Genomic DNA, 21,480 nt, shown 5'->3' with positions numbered 1-21,480 from the left:
TGTGTAGTGGCAGCTAAAACAACCCCTTTGTCTGTTTTCACTTTGCCCAGTTCCTCTTATTTCCCTTTCAGTCCTTCTTGCTCCTTCCTTCTCTTTTCGATTCTCCCACTTTTTTTTCTTCCTCTGCTTCCCAACAAAAGAAATAAGACTAAGCATCAGATGACAAAGAGATGTAAAAATCAAACCCTTCTGTCATTTTCTATAATTTGCAAATGTTGCCACGGGATTTTTTTGGTTTGGTTTGACTTGGTTTGGTTTTGGTTTTTGTTTCTAATCACAAGCCCTTGAGAGACATGGGCAATGCAGTTTTGAGTATTTGGTACCCTGCGTCCCATCGGGAGACAGTCATGCCCATAAAACTGTATTATTAAGCTCTTGATCACAGGGACCATTGGAGAAATAAATGGCAATTGTTGACTTTTTAAATCACATATCAGTGCTACCAATTAATTTATGTTTTTCTCTCCTTTCTTATCAACCCAATCACCTTTTTCAAATGTGTTGAGTGAAATAAATAACAAGGGTGTGTGTTTTGTTGTAAATTTTTGGTCTTGTTTTTGATGAATCATAAAAGGATTCATATTAAAGAATATAAAAGGTATTTTATGTGTTAAGATATTTCATACAGAGTGAAACTGAAACATAAAATATCACATATATTTGTATAAGCTCACAGAAGTGTGTTATTTTGCATGTAATAAGACATTCCATGAGCTACACCTGAAAGTTGTTTCTTAGATTTATAGTCACTACAGAGAGAGAGAGAGAGAGAGATTTGGCTTAGCAAATAACCAGTAATGTTGCAACTTCGTCCCTGTTGCTTTACTTGTAAAAATAAATTTAAATTATATTTAAGTAAGTAAGAGGATGCTGTTTTGCATTTAATGTAACAATGAGTTTGTTATAATCATTAGCATGCAGATGGTGACACTTTGTTTCTAAATAAAGTTAGCGATAATTACTGAAAATGGTTTATTAGGTTCTTTTTTTAACAGAAGAATATAATAAGGCTCAGTGTCTGTAGGATGTGTCTGCATCATGCAGGCTTACTTAAAGCATAGGAATGCAAACTGCTTCAAAGTTATTGCAGTGTATTTGATAAGAAGAAAGAAGGTACAATATTTTAATTTGTAATCCATGTAATAGGCTTTTCAAAAATATTATCATGTTTGAATACCTTAAATGGCTATCATTTCTAGGAATCTTCTTCGGCTTTCTCTGTCCTCAAGAAGATCAAATAAATTAGACTAGACCAACCATTAATTGGTGGCCAAGATTCATTTTTGTAAAAATCATTTCGGAGTTGTAGGCGTTCATGAAAAGACTAATTGCAAAGTGGTTTAAATTCTTATTATCATGATTTAATTGTTCAAAACAATTTTCCCTTGGGAGTATTTTTTTTCCAAGTCATTTCTTTTACTTTACCAAATGACCTTTTAAGAAGTTCTATAATCAAGCCAAGATAGGGAATATTCAGATATATTGGCACTACTAGCTTTCTTTTCTTATCTCTGTCTCTTCCTTTCTTTATGAAAGTCATGCATCTTATTATTAAAATAATTCAAGTAAGGTAGAAACCTATGAAGTTAAAAACGAAAGTTCCACTTTAATTCCATCAGGCTAGTTTAGAAAAACAAAAACAATATTTTAAAATAGCATACTGAGCATTTAATATGAAAAATTACATGAAAAGATTTAAATATATATTATAGAATATTAACATATAAAATATAATATGTAATATATAAGTATAATAAGAATATATGTATGTTTCTTCTGCACAGATCTTAATTTGCAATGAAGTATAGCATTTTGATTTCAAGTCTCCCTTACGGGAAATCTTTGAAAGCCCTGAAAGATGTTCCTTTCCACAGAGTACAATTTAGTAACATTTCCTTGCTGTGCACTGACTGGTGGTACCCAGGTGTTTCAATCATCAAAATATATACAGAAAAAGAAATTCTGCTCAGTATATTTGCATTTGCCTAGCGTCAAAAGTTGTATTACTTGGTGTCTGAGCCCCCAAGACAGAGATGAGGATCGGAGACTGAGAGCCAAGCTTGTAGCCCCCTCTTTTTCTATCTACACTTCAAGGAAAGGAAGCATAGAGTGAAGAAGACAATGTGGACCATCTGATCTTCCAACCTTATGAAGAAGCTAAGAAAATTAATAAAGGCGGGAAACAATGGCATTCATCTACAAATGATCAAACTCAACATTCTTTAGTGGTTAAAAGCTGGGTGTATTTAAAATAAAATTTACGCTCAGTGATAGTTTGAGACTTTCTTCTACATAATATTAAACAAGAAAAACAGATTTCTTGAGATTCTCTTTTAAATCAAGTCTTGTCTTGATCTCTGGTCTTCACATGGTATAAGAAGAGGGTGGTGGCCAGTGTCACATACGTACAAAAGAAATCTTCTACCAAAGAAATAGAAATAAAAACATCAGCAGGTGTAGCATGCATTAACTGCTCTTTAAAAATATGTGGCGAGGGGCTTCCCTGGTGGCACAGTGGTCAAGAATCCCCCTGCCAATTCAGGGGACACGGGTTCGAGCCTGGTCTTTCGATCCCGGAAGATCCCACATATCGCGGAGCAACTAAGCCCATGCGCCACAACTACTGAGCCCGCGTGCCACAACTACTGAAGCCTGCGTGCCTAGAGCCCGTGCTCCGCAACAAGAGAAGCCACCGCAATGAGAAGCCCGTGCACCGCAACGAAGAGTAGCCCCCGCTCGCCGCAACTAGAGAAAGCCTGCACGCACAGCAGTGAAGACCCAATGCAGCCAAAAATAAATAAATAAAATAAATAAATTTAAAAAATATATATGTGGCCAGGAATGTAGAGGAAAAACAGAAGATGAAAATGTATGCAGATGAAGGGATTTTGTTATGGAATAAATTGTGTCCCACCCCACCTCGTAAATTCATGTGTCGAAGCCCTAACTTCCAGTGTGACTATATTTGGAGACAGGACCTCTAGGGAAGTAGTTAGGGTTAAATGAGGTCATGAGGCTGGGGCCCTACTCTAATAGTGATGATGTCCTTTTAGGAAAAGGAAGAGGCACCAGAGATCTCTCTCTCTGCTAGTACACAGAGGAAAGGCCATGTGAAGACACAGTGAGAAGGTGGCCACCTGCAAGCCCAGAAGAGAAGAAGTCTCACCAGAAACCAACACTGATAGCACACTGATCTTGAACTTCCAGCCTCGAGAACCATGAGAAAATAAACCTCTTGTTGTTTAAGCCACTCAGCCTGTGGTATTGTTTTGGCAACCCAGACACACTAATACAGGTTTAAAATGTGCTTCCATTCCTAAGCTAATGGAAAGGAAAAGATGGAGGACATTGGAGAGGAGTAACACCTGATTGAACAGGTCCCAGAGGAGACTAGAGGTGGTGGAATCCAGAACACAGAACACTGATCACAGATCACAGACCATAGGTGACTTTCCTTTAGTAGACCAACCGTTCCAGAATCTTTTAGATGGAACTTAGAGAACTTAATGAGTGTTCTGACTTTGGGTATGTACAGAAATTTTTTTAATGTTTCGAAGTCATACACTTTCCCCTTTATCTCAGAAAAAGAAACGGCCTCTTTTCCAAAACCAAGGCTTCCATTTGTGCTTAGAATTTCCACACTTACCACACTGAAGATCTCCTTGACATTCTCTTTATTACCTTCCTGGCCATGCGTCTCTCTCTCCACCAGCACCTGGACCCACCAACCCTGTGCCTAGTCCTGAATTTTCCAACCTCTTGTGACTCTGAACTCTTTACATAATAATCTTGCAAATCATCTCCCTTAAAAGTTTTGCATGGTATAAAATGAAGTAATTTTATGTTAAAAATTTTCTTTTAATTTTAGATCAGAGTATTATTAGAAATCATATTACAAAATTCATTTAATATAGTCTTGTATAATATTAATCCTATGCATAAAATAATTTAGCTTTTTCTGATTTACACATAGTATTTGATTTACTTTAGTTATATAAGAAAAAAGGATGGTTTAGTAACAAGCTGCAAAATGATACTGTATGCGATTTGGGGACTGATGTATATTAAAATGTAGATTAAAATTTAATTATATGTTATATCATCAAGATTTGACTACTTTAGCAGCTGATGTTTAGAATTCCTGAATTTTGCAGTTTAAAAATCAATTGACTCATTTTTATAATTGTTAAGTTCTAATAATGGTATGAAAGAAGTTTTCAGGCTGTTATTTGCAAGTACTTGCCAAATAACACATTTTTATTAGATAAAAAGCCAAACTAGATATGATAACTGCTATATTTTTTCTGTTTCTCTCTTTATTTTTTAAACATTAGAGACATCTTGATGAGCCTTATAAGAATTTTGATACTTGACTTGTGGATCTGGTGGTCATCTTGGGGCAAATTTGTAGAAATGTTATTATCACATGCTTCTCAATAACTTATATTCTAACATCAATATTTTTTACTTTATGCCTTAAACCAAAAAGTCCCCTTTTTCAGCCCCAATATGTGGTTGAAAAAAATCAATTAAAAGCTCTATGATGGTGTTCAGTGGTACCAGTGGTGTTTGGCCAAGGCACAACTGTGTTTATTCTAATCCCTCCTAACTGCCATGCTTGCCTGTTGGGTGTGTATGGGACTCCTGAACTGTGCTGTCATTGCTACCACATGAACCTCCTGAACACCTTTGTGAACCTCTGGTGTTCACAGATCACCAGGTAGAACGCATTGCTCTAGACCCATTGGTTTCAAACTTTAAAGTTCTCAAACATTAGTAAGCATCAGAATCAGCTGGAGGAAGTGTGAAAATGAAGATTTCGGGCCGCCCCACCCCCAGATTTTTCCGATTCAGTCAACCTAGGAGGCCCAATAACTTGCATCTCTAACACGTTCTCTTGTGATACTGACACTGCTGGTCCCAGGACCACACGGGAGAACCACTGCTCCACAGTTCTGGACTACTTGTGTCCATTTGCCTTCCCAGTTCCATGCCTTTGATTTTCCTTCCTGGAATGCCTGCCCCACCTCCTGGCACTCCCCAGCCCATCCTCTGAGCTCTCCCTGTTAAAACCCTACCTGTCCTTCAAGGCAGAATTCGCTGCCATTTCCTCTGGCCAGCCTTCTCCAGCTCTCTCCGAGTTCCCATGCTCTCCTCTGTGAGACAGCTAGGTGGCTTCAGGCTCAGCACACACACGGAGCACAAGCTATGCACTAGGCTTGGGGAAAATGCCCAGGATACCAAGATGTGTAATCTGCAGATCTTCCCTCTGAGGACACCCCATTCGTGTATCTCACTCTCAAGCGCTGACTCCTTGATTGTGAAAACTATGTCTCATTTATCTCTACATCCCCTAACGAGCCTAGTGCACATTTAGGCATTTAATAAGGTTACTTCTAATGTTAACTGACTCATGAAAGATATTATTTACTTATTCAACAAATACTTATTGAATGTGCCATGATGAATGAGGCAGACCTAGTCCCAGCCCTCATAATAGTGATGACAATCATAATGATTTATTGAGTGCTTATTATCTGCCAGACACTACACTTAGTGCTTTATATTTATTAACTCATTTAAACCTCAAAACAAGTCTATATGTAGGTACTGTAATTACTTTAACATTGAGAAAGTCTTAGTAATCTGCTCAAGGTCACACAGCTAGGAAGAAAAGGAACCAGGATTTAAAACCCAAGCCATCTGGCCCCAGAGCTCATGACACTTTGGCTGATGAAACATATTCTAGCAAGGGAGGTGGCAATAAAAATGAATGAATTAAATACAATCCTAATATGTACTGCAAATGGGAATTACAGGATGTTACATGCTATATGATGGGAGGAGTAAAATCCGGTCTTGAGGGATGGTCAGGAAAAGTGATCCTGAGAAAATGATTTCTAAGCTAAGACTTGAAGGATGGGCAGGGGTTAAGAAGGCAAAAGGGAGATGGTGAAGTGGTGCCACACATCAGGCAAAGGCTTGTGCTTAGTTGGAAAGGGTGTGAAATGGTTAAGAAATGAAAAGAATTCTTAGGTATGGAAAGGTACAGCTGAAGAGAAACGTTGGAGCCAGATCATTCAGAGACTTAGAGATCTTGTTAAGGTTTCTGAAAGTCACCCTAAGAGCAATGGGAAGCCACCAAAGTTGTCTACGTAAGGCAGTTGTGTGATTGGATGTGCACAGACTGGAAAGGAACAAGTACAAACGTGGGTAAAGGCTGATAGGTTACTGCTATAGTCCAGGCAAGAGAGGAAGGTGGCTTATATGAGGACGATGGCAATGGAAAAGGAGAGATATGAATGGACTTTAGCCAGACGGCAGAGAGAAAATAAAACTCATTGATTAACTGGATGTGAGGGCTGAGGGGAAAGTGCCAACAAGGACTCTGAGTTCTGTCACAGAGGGATGTGACAGAGAGTGACTTGAGGGTGACTTTTAAATTGAAGCCTGAATGATAAAGAAGAACCAGCGCTGTAAAGATCTAGGAGGGGAAATTGCAGGCAGAGGTAGGAACGAGTTCCACAGCCCTGATGTAAGAAAGAGCTTGAAGTGTGGAGCAGAGAAGGAAGGCAGCGTGGCTGGGAGAGAAGGGGAGTGTAGAGGGGGCAGCAAAGGACACTAGGACCCAGGGCTCCCCCGGATCATCACAGCCTTGTGAGCCAGAGGCGGAGTTCAGAATTATTCTAAGTGAAATAGGAGCCACAGAGGAGTTCTAGGAAGGACAGAGACACGCATGAACATTTGGAAAAATTGTTCTAGCTGCTCTGTAGAGAAGTGATTATAGAAAAGCAAGAGCATATAGGGAAGACTTGTAAGAAGCTACTATAATAGCTCAGATGAGAGGTACTGGTGGTTTAAACTAGAGAAATGGAGGGAAGGAAACAGAATCAGGATGTATTTTAGATGTGAACATGGGGGGACTTGCAGATGGATTGCTTAAGAGAATGAGGAGTTAGGTTTTCATTTGAGCAACTGCTAGATAGTGGTGTCTGTTGTTTACTAAAATGGGGAGTCCTGGGGAAGAGCCTCGCAGAGGGGGAGATACCAAGAACTCTGTGTCTGATGTGCTGTTTTACGTGCCCACTAGACTTTCCAGGGGAGAGTTACACTGACAATTATCTATGTGGATCCAGGGTTCAAGACCAGGGCTACTAGGAGTGTAGGTTTGGAGTCTTATTTAAAGCCATTAGATTGGATAAGATCATCAAGTGAAAGAGGGCAGAGAAAAGGGCACAGTACTGAGCTTGGGGACACCCCAACTTGTAGAGGCTGGGCAGGCAGCAAAGGGTGCGAGAAGAAACAACTATGACTGTCAGGGAAAAAAACCAAGAGACCGTGTTGTCACAGAAGCAGAGAAAAGAAAGTGGCTCTAGGAGAGGAAGATCAAATGTGGGGCAATTGAAAGGTTAGGGTGAGGCTAGAGAGTGACCACTGCGCGTGGCCACTTGCAAGTCATGGGACTTTGCCAAGAGGGATGTCCCAAGAGGGATGTGGTGGCAGCAGTTTGGGTGAGAAGAGAAAATCGAGCAAGTGATGCTGAGGACTTCTGTCCTAAATTGTATTGTGATGAAAACTGGAGGAGAACCACGATAGCTGGAGGGGAGATGGGAACTATTATGGCATATTCTGGTGCAAGTGTAAAAGAATCAGCAAATAAATTGATGGTACAGGGCTGGCAGGGGGGAGAGAGAGAGAGAGAAAGAGATAGAGAGAGACTATAACTGCAGAACACAAGTCCCTGAGAAAAAGGTCAGAAGAGGTGGCAAAAGCGGAAGAGATGGCTTTAAATAGCAACAGGGATAGTTCATCTATTAAAATAGGAGGGAAGGAATACTCTATGAGGATGGCTGTTAGATCGACACAGGGTAGACAGGTACAGATAGCAGTTAGGTTGGTAGATTTGGTGGAGGGAAGATGAATTAATTTGTTTTCATTGTCTGCTTGTATTTTTTCAATGAGTGGAGGTCATCAGCAGAGCAGGATGGGTCATTGAATACAGATATTTTAAAAGGGGGTAAAGAGGTGTGACAATGTCATATAAGCAAGAGGAAAAGAGAAACTACCAGGGAAAGAAAGCAGAGCTGCAGGACTGTGTATGGTAGAGACTGTGGTGATGAATTTCAGTGAGAACGGTCAGCACAATTATGTGACTTTTTGTAACAATGTCCAGCTGCTTTGGTGAAGGCATGGATGGTTGGTTGAAACAAGGATGGAGATGAGCCACACAAGGAAGGGAGGTCAGTGGATTTCAGATGCGGATAACACTGAAGAATCGCTGGTGTGAGTTAGAGGGATAGGTTATGGTGTCTCAAGAGAGAGGTGTTTAAAATCAAGATAGTTTCTCCTGCATTTCAGGCCTTAATCAGTAATTCAAAGCCCCTTTGGCTAGAGTTCAGAGTTTTTCAAATTTCACAAAGCAAATATGGTACAAATGTCATATCCTAATGGGATCCATACAGGTGGTACCCTCGAATCAAGCACATTAATATTTCTGTAGCAAAACCATGAATTGTCACACTAAGTGGGATAAATAAAGACCATTAAGAGTCTAGCAACAAGTCAGATCAGGTCGTCTTGCCAAGTGAGTTGTCCAAGCTGGTCAGTTTTGGCCTCCAGATGAATAGTCAACAAATAAATAAATAAGTAAACAAACAAAGGCATCAGAGCTATTTGGTTTGGATTGGGATTTCAGATAAGAGATTGTAAATATAACAATCCTCTGTGCCCCAAGTCGTTTGACTTTTTATTTTCTCTTTTTCTCCAAGAGACTTTACACACTCCTTGAGGAAGAGGACCATAATGCTCAAACAATAGGGTAATAATTGATGTGCTATTTCTCTGAATATCACATACGTCTACCGCTGCTCATCTAGAGGAATAAAGTTTTACACACGACCCATGAAAAACTTAGCCTCCTATAAAAATATGGGAACAAAAGTAGACTCACTTCTGTAGGGTCGAGGAGGGGTGGAGGGAAATTATCCTGGAGTGTGCCAGCTCTGAGGTCAGCCCCCTCCTCTGGTTTACATTTGTGGGGAGGATCCGCCCAACAGCTGTGCTTCGATCATCTTTAGAGACACTGCCTCCCACCCCCTACCCTAAGTTAGTGAATTGTAATTAGGAAACACAGCATTGAATGTGCTGGAAAATATACATTATGCTCCATTGTGTAACTGTGTAATTACTGTACTATACATACCGGACCAGAGATTGACTGAAAACTGGAGAACTGAACAAAGTTTGGCTAATCCTGAACCAAATCCAACAGGCAGATGAATGGGGCCATCCGGATCTTTCACCAAGGCTGGGAACTGGGCATGGGGTAGGTGAAAGAGCTGGTTGAGGGAAAGTTTAGATTAGGAGGTTAACAGATGTGGTAAGTTCATTCAGAATGGTTGTTAAAAAAACAACAACAACAACGTTCTATATCCTTCGGTTTCAATCATCTTTCCATGTTTCAAGCAATGTTTCTGGCAATGTTTCATCATGTTGATGGAAGTACCAATTTCTTTTCCTCTTTTGCAATGTACTAAAGTGAATCGGTTTTTCTTTAGGGTATTTTTGTAGCGGGACATTCCTGAATTGCCATAGAGTTTGCAATGGTGGCCCATTAAGAATTTCATTTTTCCAAAAGCTTAAGAAAACCATATATTTAAGTAGGATAAGGCTAAGTAAGCTAATTAGCACTGCAAGTATCTTTCTGGCAAAGTGCATTCCAGGGGGGAGGAAGAGTGAGCAAAAGTCAGAAGGTAGAAGGATGCATAAGTCCTCGGAGTTCATTCCACCAGGACAGAGCGTGTAGGTAGAATTCATGGCCGTGAGGAGTGGAAATGAATGTCGCCATCCAGCTTTTTGCTCCTAAACACTAGGCTGAAGAATTGGAATTTAGTTAGTTTGTCTGCAAAAACAATGCAATTGAAAGGGTTTGGAATAAGAAAATGTCATTATCATATTTATATAGCTTTTTTCCCTAGAACTCAGACCACTTCTCGTTTCTTCTGAGTCATTTATTGTGCCTATGGCTTTAGGGGAACTCAAGTTAATTTGAGTCCTTGTCGTAGTTTTTACTGACTTCCAAGACCTGGAATCTATAAATTAGAGTCTGCCAGTGACTCAAACTCTCTGAACTTCATTTTACTTATATGTAAGTGGGGATAATAATACTAATTTTATCATTTCCCTAAGAGGATCAAATGAGCGAAGATGGAAACCACATTGTGTAGCGCACGGCACAAAGCAGATGCTCATTACAAGTTAGTTCTCCTCCCAGGCCTCCCATGTCTTCTAATAATTAGGATGCTAACATCAGAAAGAAAATATCCCCTATGTCAACCTTTTTATTATTTCTGTATTCAATTTAACAGACTTTTATATGACACATTGCGAGGCCCTGGGAAAAAGATGAATAAAATAGAATCTCTCTTCTCAAGGACTCTGTAGTCCAGTAAAGGAAGCGAAGACCACATCAGTAACCAGAACACACCATGTAAGCAGGAGAATTAACAAAATACCAGGGAGCATAGAGGGTAGGGAGTCTTGTAGCCAGTGGTTCTGGGAAGACATCACAAGAGAGCTGATACCTTAGGTCAGCTTTGAAGAATGAGGAGATAGATAGATGAGCAAATCAGAGACAACAGACTGGGAGCTCCTAAACCAAGAGGGTGAACAGGGCAGACCAGCAGAACATGATTCCAGAAGGAATATGAGACCAGGTTATTAAGGAATGTATTTATCCTACTATGAGTGTGAATTTTATCCTATACACACGAGAAACCATAAAAGGTGTTCAAGCAGATTTGATATTTTTGAGAGTGATATAATAGGGTGGATTGGAACACCAGAGCTGGGAGACCCCCAAGAGCCACAGAGACCTCCAAGCTCTTAGCTTTGGTATCTTGATGGATGATGTAACCAAGATGAAGAGTCTAAGAAGAAAAGTTGGGGGAATGGATTGAGGAGGGAGATGAAATTATTTGGGACCCTTTGGATTTACATTGGCTGTGGCTCATCCACATGGAAATCTGGGTTTGAAGTGCAGTAGAGAGACCACAGCGGATTCGAGGAATCACAGATTATAGGTGAGAGCTGAAGCCAAGGATGGGACCAGGTTCAACCAGGAAAATTTGGAGTGTGAGGGAAAGAGGGCTAAAGGTGGAATGATAGGAATCATGGTGTGGGACATAGTATGGAAAAAAGAAAGAAGCAATATCAATTATACAGATGGAAAAAGAACCAGGGAAAAGAACGTCTAGGAAGTCAATGGAGAAAGCCAGAAAAGGCTAATTGTGCTTAAAGCAGAAAGAAGTCAAAACGTATTTAGGGATATATATATATATATACGGACTAGCCATTCAAAAACCAGGTGAAATGTTTGTCTGAATTTTTCCTTCTCCATATTTTATTACAGAATTTCTCCAAGAAGAGATTATTAGTTCTCTTCATTCTCAGATGATCTCTGTCAGATGATTTTCATTCTTAGATGGCACTGTTTGGTTTTCCTGTGTCCACTCTCTTTACAATATGATCAATCCCATTTAATGACACAAGATACATTTTCCCGAGACTCTACCAAACATGCTACTTTCCTATCCAAACATGCTACTTTCCTATCCAAACAGCTTTAGTTACTTCTAACTGCTTACAGAATCAAGTATGAAATCCTTGTCTTTGGCATTAGCGACCCTTCACATGCAATCAACAACCTCATGTTCTGTTGCTGTATTACGTCTATCTTCTCTCTCTTGTCTACTCACTGCCCTCAAACAAATCTTACACACTTATGCCTCTAACAGTGTTTAAATATTTGACATAATTCCCTTTACCCTCCACTTAGAGGGGAACAGAGATGCCATGTCATCCTTACACATCCTTGAAGGCTCAGCTCAAGTTCCTTTCCTACTGAAGTCCACTCTGCCTTTCTAAACTTCTATGGTTTTTACTTGGTATTTATCAGGCCAGAGACCAGCAGACCTGAGCCGGGCCCCTAAACGGCTGTGTGACCTTTGGAAACATCTCTGGGCCTCGGTTTTCTCACCTGTAAAATGAGATCATTTTTAAGGTTCTTAAGCTCCAAGCTCCAAAGCTCCAAAGTCATTTGATCCTATGTGCTACAGTGTGTATGCAGCTAAAGAGATAGGAGTCTCTAAAACAAAACAGAACAAAACCAAACCGTGATACTGGGCATGTGCGTGCACATACCACACGCACACACACACACACACACACACACACACACACACTATTCCAGCAAGGAATGAATATCTTCCAAGAAATGAATGTGCTAACACTAGGACTTCACCGATGAACTAGGGTTTGGGAAAAAGCATACATAGAGAATGGAATGACGGTGACACAGTCATGGACTATATTAAGGACATCACAAAATTGGAAACTAAGTCCAGAACAAACTTAAGCTTTTGATTTTTTAAAAATTTTTTATTTTATATTGGAGTATAGTTGATTAACAATGTTGTGTTCGTTTCAGGTGTACAACAAAGTGATTCAGTTGTACATATACATGTATCTATTCTTTTTCAAATTCTTTTCCCAATTAGGTTGTTACGGAATATTGTGCTATAGAGTTGGTCCTTGTTGGTTATCCATTTTAAGGAGAGCAGCGTGTACATGCCAATCCCACACTCTCTAACTATCCCTCCCACCCCCCCACCCTTCCCCCCCTGGTAACCATTAGTTCGTTCTCTGTGTCTGTGAGTCTGTTTCTGTTTTGTAAATAAGTTCATTTGTGTCATTTTTTTAAGATTCTGCATATAAGCAATATCACACAATATTTCTCTTTCTCTGTCTGACTTACTTCACTCAGTATGACAATCTCTAGGTCCATCCATGTTGCTGAAAAACACTATCACCAAAGTGCAGTTAAGGCCCCTGTTACCTGGCTTGGATGACTCACCTCATGTTCCCCTCTCACGAATGTCACCCCATCTTTTCAAGTTCCTCTGAGTATCCTAGTCATAGTTTCTGAGTATGTTTTAAGTTCTTTTTTCCTCCCTGAATTATTTCTCTTTCCTTTGGGGTCAGTTTTCTTTTCTGTTGTTTACTATTGTGCTGCAGGCTTTTCTCAAATGCTTGGTGACCCATGGTTGGCCCTTCAGACTTAAGAATGAGAGAATAAGAAAGTTATTTATGTGTCTGACTTTCTTACTGGACAGTAAAATCTTTGAGGGAAAGCCTTATGTTTTATTCACCTTTTTTGCTACAGTACCTTTGCAAACTTGGGATGCAATATTACAAGGATAGTATTTAGAACATAGTAATTGACCCTCTCTTTTCTATTCATAGTTATTTGGAGTAAGGGTGGCATTAATAATCAACAAGGAAGGCTGAGTCAGTTATGATCACAGCCTATTCTGTGATCAACAGTTGAATCCTTATACCATTAATCACACAAACGGAGGGGTTTCACCTGGAAAAGAGCAGGCAGAGGAGGAAGAGGAAATGAGACATTAACGGTACAATGAAATATTTGAATGACTGTTGAACAAATACCATTTGATATGATGGGCACTTACCCCATATCAGACACTATTCTGAAAATCAAACATGGAACTCTCCCAAGCCTATGAGTAGGTATATTTTCCCCCATTTTACATATGTGAAATCGAAAGGCAAAGACATTAAGTAGTATTGCCAAGGCCACAAGGTTAATAATTGATAAAGCCAAAATTTGTCTCCCAGCTGACGATTCCTAAAATAGTCATTTAACCTCTATAAACCTAATTATCATACATTAAAGGCTTTAGAATTGAGAAGTGGGTAAAATTTATTAGCAATTGGAACTTCCCAGTGATGAACTGATAGGATCAAAAGCAGGGAAGTCAAGAGGAGATATTTGCAGCAATCAATAAGTTAGATCTTCAAGATTTACACCAAATTCAGGAGTCTCTGATGGCAGTTTTATGAACATAAATGTATCTACCCTCTCCAAATGAAATACAAGGTCTTGGGGGTATGGATAACACCATATTCCTCTCTCCATATTGTTCTATCTACATATTAAGCACAAATATTTGTCAGTTAATTTTGAAATACTTTCCACTGCCTAGCCTTTTAGAACAGGCTTGGTTATCTTTTCTCTGTGATGTTTAGCATGAAGGCAACGGCACAGACTGATGACTTCTAAAGCTCCCTTCCAGGGCTATGCTATGGTAGGGGACAAAAATAGACAGGAAAAAGCACCAGCATCCTTGTGGCCTTCTGTGGCACAGTTGGAGAGTGCTATGCCAGGGGCTCTGATTTTTTAAAGTTGTTTAAAAAAAAAAAAGATAAAATGGAGTTCTGAGCAATTCTCAAAATGGCTTATTGATCATGTCACCCAGGTTTTCTAAACTCCACCCTGGATATATAAAAAATATCAAATTGGTGTTGGGAAAAGGAGCTAGCCTTTCTGATGGCCTCAAGGATACGTCCGACATAACAGCAAGCCATCTAAATATTTCTAGACTACAACATTAAACAGAAGAAGAGCAGTCAAAAGATTTTACAAAACAATCTTCAGCTATAAAGAATACATCTGAAAACTTATAGCAGGATTGGGGATAATAGTTCTTAAATGCCGCTCTAGATTGTTGAAATCATTTTGAAATGATCTTTTTGCCTACAAACAATGGCAATTTGATATTAAAAATAGCAGTTTTGAAGCAAAAGCTACTGGGGTCACTCTGCAATTGACTTCATCCTTGGATCCATTAATCTATTTTTTTAAAGGCTAGTTGAAAGTGCAAAAATTATTATTGAGTCATGAAAGGAAGAGTAAAGGATAATGATAATAACCCTTCAAATCTACTCTGGAAAATTTAAAAATAGTGCATTGTATATAACCATTTTCATCCAATAGCAAAAACATAAAGGCATGACTCAAGGAAAGAGAACTAGATGGCCTTGCTTTAAGAGAAAAACGATGAGTGTTCCTCAAATCTTTGAAAGCATCAAGTGATCCTATAATAGAGAAATATGGTTGATTTTTAAAGTTATAACCACATTGACTAAGACAGCCCCTAACTTCCAAATAAGCCATTTACCAGTAGGAGCAATCTGCTTACCTGCTGTTCCACCCTAGGTGACAAAGCCATCCCTGGCCTCACTGATAACACCCATTCCCTCTGACCATCTTCTTCAAACTGGTGTCCTCGGTTGTGAGGGCCCTCCTTCCTGGAGCTGTGAATCCTGTTAGGACCCCAAGTTACCACAGCATTAGGGGCCTACTACCAAGAAACTCCCCTTGCCATCCCACGAGAGGAGCCCTGCCAGCTCTTGCTAGCCTGTCCTTATATTGACTTAGTGCCCTGATCCCTCTTAAAAATAACCAGGGCTCAGGTCATCAAGGGTCCCACAGCTCAGAGCTACCAAGAATAGAAGTCCAGCTATGTGTGAGTTTAGAATGTCTTGGTGGACTGGCTTGTGGTTTATCTTTTATGACATTGTTTCTGTGGGGAACCATGTAGAACTCTAACAAACTAATTTTTTTTTTTAAAACATACTTGAAATATCTTCTGAGTTTCTTTTATATATATTTATTTATTTATTTATTTATGGCTGCGTTGGGTCTTCGTTGCTGCATGCGGGCTTTTCTCTAGTTGCAGCTAACAGGGGCTACTTTTCGTTGTGGTGCGCGGGCTTCTCATTGCAGTGGCTTCTCTCGTTGTGGCGCACGGGCTCTAGGCTCACAGGCTTCAGCAGTTGTCGCTCGTGGGCTCTAAGCGCGTGGGCTTTAGTAGTTGTGGCGCACGGGCTTAGTTGCTCTGCAGCATGTGGCATCTTCCGGGACCAGGGCTCTAACCTGTGTCCCCTGCATTGGCGGGCGGATTCTTCACTGCGCCACCAGGGAAGTCCCTCTAGCAAACTAATTTTGAAACAGATATCTAGAGCATAACCCATACCTAAGCTAGGGACCACACACAATAATTATGACCCAAAATAAGCAGCAGGAGCTGAAATTACAGAATTGAAAATATTCCACCAGGGAAAGAAGAGGAACTAAGATATTGGGAATGTATATTTAATAGTTGTAGCTATAGAAAGGGAAAGTAAATTGGCCAAAAAAAAAAAAAAATGAGAGAGAGAGAAGAAGAAGAAGGACATTACGAAGGCTATTTAGGTAAAACTGCTAGCTGATGATGCTGTCATGGGAACCCCTATAAAATGCTTACGCTGCAGTCTAACAGATCCCAGAATCCTCCAATGGTTTAGGAAACCGAGTTGTTGAAAGTACAGTAGCTTTTGTGTTTAGAATGGCCTCCCTGCTTTAGGCTAAGAAGTGTGTCAACCCTAGGTGCTAACAATAACCAAAGATAAAAGAAAGCAAACACACACCAAAATACCACTCTCTTGGTTCTTCTTTTAAAAGAAAGACACTAGAAGAAACAGAAAAATAACAATGCCATGGCACTAATCTAGGCAGAATTGAAAGGTCACAGTTGTGTAGAAGGCACGAACACAACACCGACAGGACACGGAGTCATTCAGCTTTGACATAGGACTGTGAGAGTGTTGTGTTTAATTATGAAGCCCTTGGGGCTCTTCCTTTTCCCCTTCAAATGAGGGGAGTCATCAGGAACGGAAATTACCCGATTGTGAGATTAAGAAGACAAAGTGCTGGAGTCCAAGCAAGGGCCACCACAGTTCAGACAAATCGCAACCCGGCTTCTCTTTCAGGGAGGCAGGATACCACCCTGGGGGATTTTTCCATCATCCAGAGCACACCTACCTAGATCTTTGTAGACCTGACCTTCAATTAAGGCATTGATTTCCTCATTACCCACAGGTTTATTTTACAGAGAAACTCCCAGGGAGCACGAAATAGGAAAACTCAGAAGGAATGAGACAGGGGATTTTAAAGTCAGGATCGTCATTACAGCCTCAGGGGAACAGGTGGAATCTTCGGGGGCCTTTATAAAACTTTATTTTATTTATATTGTTTTCCAAGGACAGCTTTTATTAAGGGATGTGGTTGTTAAAACCACAGCCAATGTAGGCTTTGTTAGGCGGATGGAGAAGTTTCTCTCTGACCCCCTCACGCTTTGGGCCAGCACATCACTGAGGAACATTTTTATGTTAGCAACAGACCCTACAACCTGGATTTCATGATACTGAGAATATTTGCTGCAGCTAGCCACAGCTTCAGCAGTATGAGCCCACCCAAGATCTCTGTGAAGACCCTCATATTGGCCAGAAAACTTCTCGGTCAAAAGCACAGTATGTGGTAGGTAGAGCTTGCAACCTTATATGCAAATCTGCAATTAAGCTCAAGACTGGTCTGAAAAATACTCTGAAAATAATACTCTTGGTATAGAAGAAGCTAGACGCAATGTAAAAGGAGACCTACAACCAAAATGTGTTATCATTTGTCTTCAACTTGACCTGACACTAGGGATGCTCCATTACTGCTCCTGATTGGAACTGGAAATGGAGAGCAGAACCCCAGTTTGGTGTCGATCTGTTTCCATTGACAAGGGTGTCTAGAAGGGCAGACATTTTCCAGTAGCACAACAGCACATGATCAGAGAAACTTAACGAAGAACAGCCACGCTTTAACCCGTATTTTCTCAAAAAATCATTTCCTTAATTTTTAAATTTAGTTAACTCACACATATCCTTCATGAAAGAAGCACTCCTGATCCCTGCTGAATGGGAATATTGATTTGCCCTATACTTCAGAGAAATCAGGCAGAGAAGAGTTTTGATGAGGGGTGTCTGTGTCTGTGTGTTTTGTGGTTTCTTTGTTTGACTTTCTCATGATTTTGATCATCCCCTGCCATTCCTCTGATAGTACGTTATTTTATTATCAGATTTCTCATGCAAGCTCACAGATAGACACAGGACACGCACTCCATGTCACCATCCATATTAGGAACACAAACAATTCAGAAAGAAAATATACTGAGAAGGTTTCAAATATCAGAAGCACAAAGGAGCCCTGTTGGTATGAGTTACTCCACGTGATGTCCTGGTACAGCCCTACCCCCATTCAAGGTTTCATGTGACCTTGGGTGATGATCCACCCACTCTTAACAACTTTTAAAAAACTGCCCACAAGATTGTAGAATCACTCAGTTTTGCAACTGATAAGGTATTAAAGGATGACTTAATTCAATATCTGTCTTTTACAGATGTAAACCTTGGCAGTCCAGCAGGATTAAACAATGTGTTCAGAATTGCATACAATCACGGTGGAGCTGGGTCCGGACTCCCAGCCTCTGAAACTAAGTTGTGCTTTCTGTCATGTGCTTTCATGGGTGAGGTTTTCCCCCGCCATTGTTCCCATCCCCTTTTAAGCATGTATCTTTTAAAAAGTTTGAATGGGTAACATTTTGTAAAAGAAAATAAACTGGCACTGCAGAGGCTTGTTTCCAATATATCTCAATATAGTCACCTGGTTTTGATTCTTCATTTTGTTAATGTGGTGTATCACAGTGATCAATTTGCAGATATTGAAAAATCCTTGCATCCCTGGGATAAATCCCACTTGATCATGGTGTATGATTCTTTCGATGTATTGTTGGATTCAGTTTGCTAATATTTTGTTGAGGATTTTTGCATCTATGGTCATCAGTCATATTGGTCTGTCATTTTCTTATTTTGTGGTATCTTTGTCTGGTTTTAGTAACAGGGTGATGCTGGCCTCGTAGAATGAATGCAATTTTTTGTAATAGTTTGAGAAGGACAGATGTTAACTCTTCTCTAAATGTTTGGTAGAATTCACCTGGGAAGGCCTCTCTCTGGTCCTGGACTTTTGTTTGCTGGGAGTTTTTTTTAGTACTGATTCAATTTCATTACTGGTAATTGGTCTGTTCATATTCTCTATTTCTTCATGTTCTGTGGAGCTTAACATACCTCAAGAAAACATACTACACAAGATTTGAAGAAGAACATAGTGTTCCAAGCCTTTCCTTTTATGATGTGATAGCTGTTTATTACAAACTTCATTCCTAGAGTCCACAAATCATGTTAACCTAAAAACTTTTCGTTTGTTAAAGAAAACGTATTATTTTATTGGTAAGTCTTAGGCCATGTCTTCATGGCAATCTCTCCAGAGTAAATATGTCTTCGTTTTCCCCTCAAAGGCAGCTTAGAATTTATGAACCCCAGTGGTATACCCTGACACCAGTGCACACAGGTGCCTTATTCAGTATCCTTATGAGGGTATCCTGGAAGATTCCTCACCTCTAAAACCTTCCCTGAATCTCACCATTCTGTGGGTTAAGTATTGTGCTCTTAAAGTGATCTATTTCTTTCAAGGTCTTTGTGAGGGAACCGGGAAGACAGAATAAAATACAGGACATTCACCAAAAAGAAGATGAAGTTAAAACTGAACTCCTTCACCTGCTTTATAATTTTGACTGACAGTCAACCCTGAATGAAGTACTACCCTCAGATCGTGAAATAAAAGCTATGGATTCATGCTATCTGCTATGAGTGGATATTTAGGTGAAAAACTAAAAACAAAGCAAAACGCAACAGAACACAATAACATCAACCCTAATCAAAATGAAGAACTAAAAGTTTCAAACACTCTCACTTGAAAACAGCTAAGTAACAAAGAGAGGGGCCTTCTGAAGAGCAGACAACTGTGGCTTCGGTGGTCTGGCATTCCTTCCCCTTTCTTCAGAGTCCAGAGACCCTCTTTTTCTCTGGGAGAATTCCTCTCTGCATTTTGCCCTCATGGCCACAGGTAGGGTGGGCAAGTGACCCAGGTTGGCTAAAAAGAGTAACCCATCTCCCTTGGGCACATCATCCAAGTGGAGCCAATCAGAATTTTATTAAGATAATCGCATTCTTCTGGGGGAGAAGGCATCCTGCCCCTGAATCCTTCCTCTGTGATCACAACCTGGAAGGAAGGCTCACTTAGCCCGGAACAGCCATGACCACCTGGTAACTCTCTCTACCTGGAGAGCTCTCACTTGAGTAGGAAGCCAGCTCAGATGAAACACAGAAGACGTCCTGCTGATTGGCACAAACTGAACCCTTCAAATTCTAGCCCTAATGTCTAACACCAACAAATACTGTGCATCTACTCACGTGATTCAAAATTTAGCATTGTCTTCCTGCATCTGCATGTACTGTATTATAGAAACTTTACACTGTAACTTTGTTTTAAAACTTTGATGGCAGGCTTTTCTCCAATATTGAAAGAATTTTCAATGTAACTTTTAAAAGACCCAAAGTGAAGAATCAGAAAGTAAAAGTTCATTTGTTTATTTTCTTCTTTCCTCTGCCAATCCAAATGAAGGAGACAGCTCTACATGCGGTCTAAAAGACACCCCTTGAATGATAGTCATTTAACAGCAGTGCTATTTTTAATAGAATTATTTTAAATAATAGGAAATTAATTTAAATTCCAATTTTTAATCTTTTCTGTTTCACTTCTTCCATTCTTACATTTCAAATGTAGGTTAGCTCCTACTAAAAATACGTTGTGTCCTTGCTTTTCTGAAATATGTGGATTTGATGCTTTAAAAAACTTGACTAGACTTGATACAGATCTGAAATACCAGTCTCCATATGCACCAACCTGAAATACTTTGAGGACGTGAGCGGCTCAAATGGCCTTCTGGGAGCAATGGCTCTCACCTTATTTTTGACAAATTGATGAGCACTTGATGAAAGAAACCATACATTTACCACCCAGTCTATTCTTTTTTTTTTTTTTTAACATCTTATTGGAGTATAATTGCTTTACAATGGTGTGTTAGTTTCTGCTGTATAACAAAGTGAATCAGCTATACATATACATACATCCCCATATCACCTCCCTCTTACATCTTCCTCCCACCCTCCCTATCCCACCACTCTAGGTGGTCTCAAAGAACCGAGCTGATCTCCCTGTGCTGTGCAGCTGCTTCCCACTAGCTATCTATTTTACATTTGGTAGTGTATATATGTCGATGCTACTCTCTCATTTCGCCCCAGCTTACTCTTCCCCCTCCCCGTGTCCTCAAGTCCATTCTCTATGCCTGCGTCTTTATTCCTGTCCTGCCCCTAGGTTCATCAAAACCATTTTTTAAAAATTCCATATATATGTGTTAGCATAAGGTATTTGTTTTTCTCTTTCTGACTCACTTCACTCTGTATGCACCCAGTCTGTTCTTAATGATGGGCCTCGGTTCCAGCCCCGCTCAGGAGGCGGATGTGAAGGGCCTTCTTCCCACAGCAACCCCTCCATGGGAGTCCATTGCGCTGGGCACTGCCCATCCAGGGCCTCTGCCTGGCACTCGGGTGTGATGATGAATCTTCCCTTCAGTGGAATTGGGTCCTACCTAGTCTGGGGATTTGTGATGTCCGGAAGAATGTGTTCACAAGACCAAAATAAAATCAACCTAGGAATACTGCCAAACTCTTCCTCTGTCTATCACGTCAAGTAAAGGCCGGTCTATCTCCCTTTGCAGGGGAATTGCAGAAGTCTAAAACTGACCCTTTTCTGCACTTAGTAGAATCCAACAGCAGAGGAAAGAGGTTGTTAGC

Source organism: Eubalaena glacialis, chromosome 2 (genome assembly GCF_028564815.1).
Source record: "Eubalaena glacialis isolate mEubGla1 chromosome 2, mEubGla1.1.hap2.+ XY, whole genome shotgun sequence".
In the NCBI taxonomy this organism is placed as follows: domain Eukaryota; kingdom Metazoa; phylum Chordata; class Mammalia; order Artiodactyla; family Balaenidae; genus Eubalaena; species Eubalaena glacialis.
The sequence above is the reverse complement of the archived record's forward strand: the minus strand, read 5'-3'. Positions refer to the sequence as shown.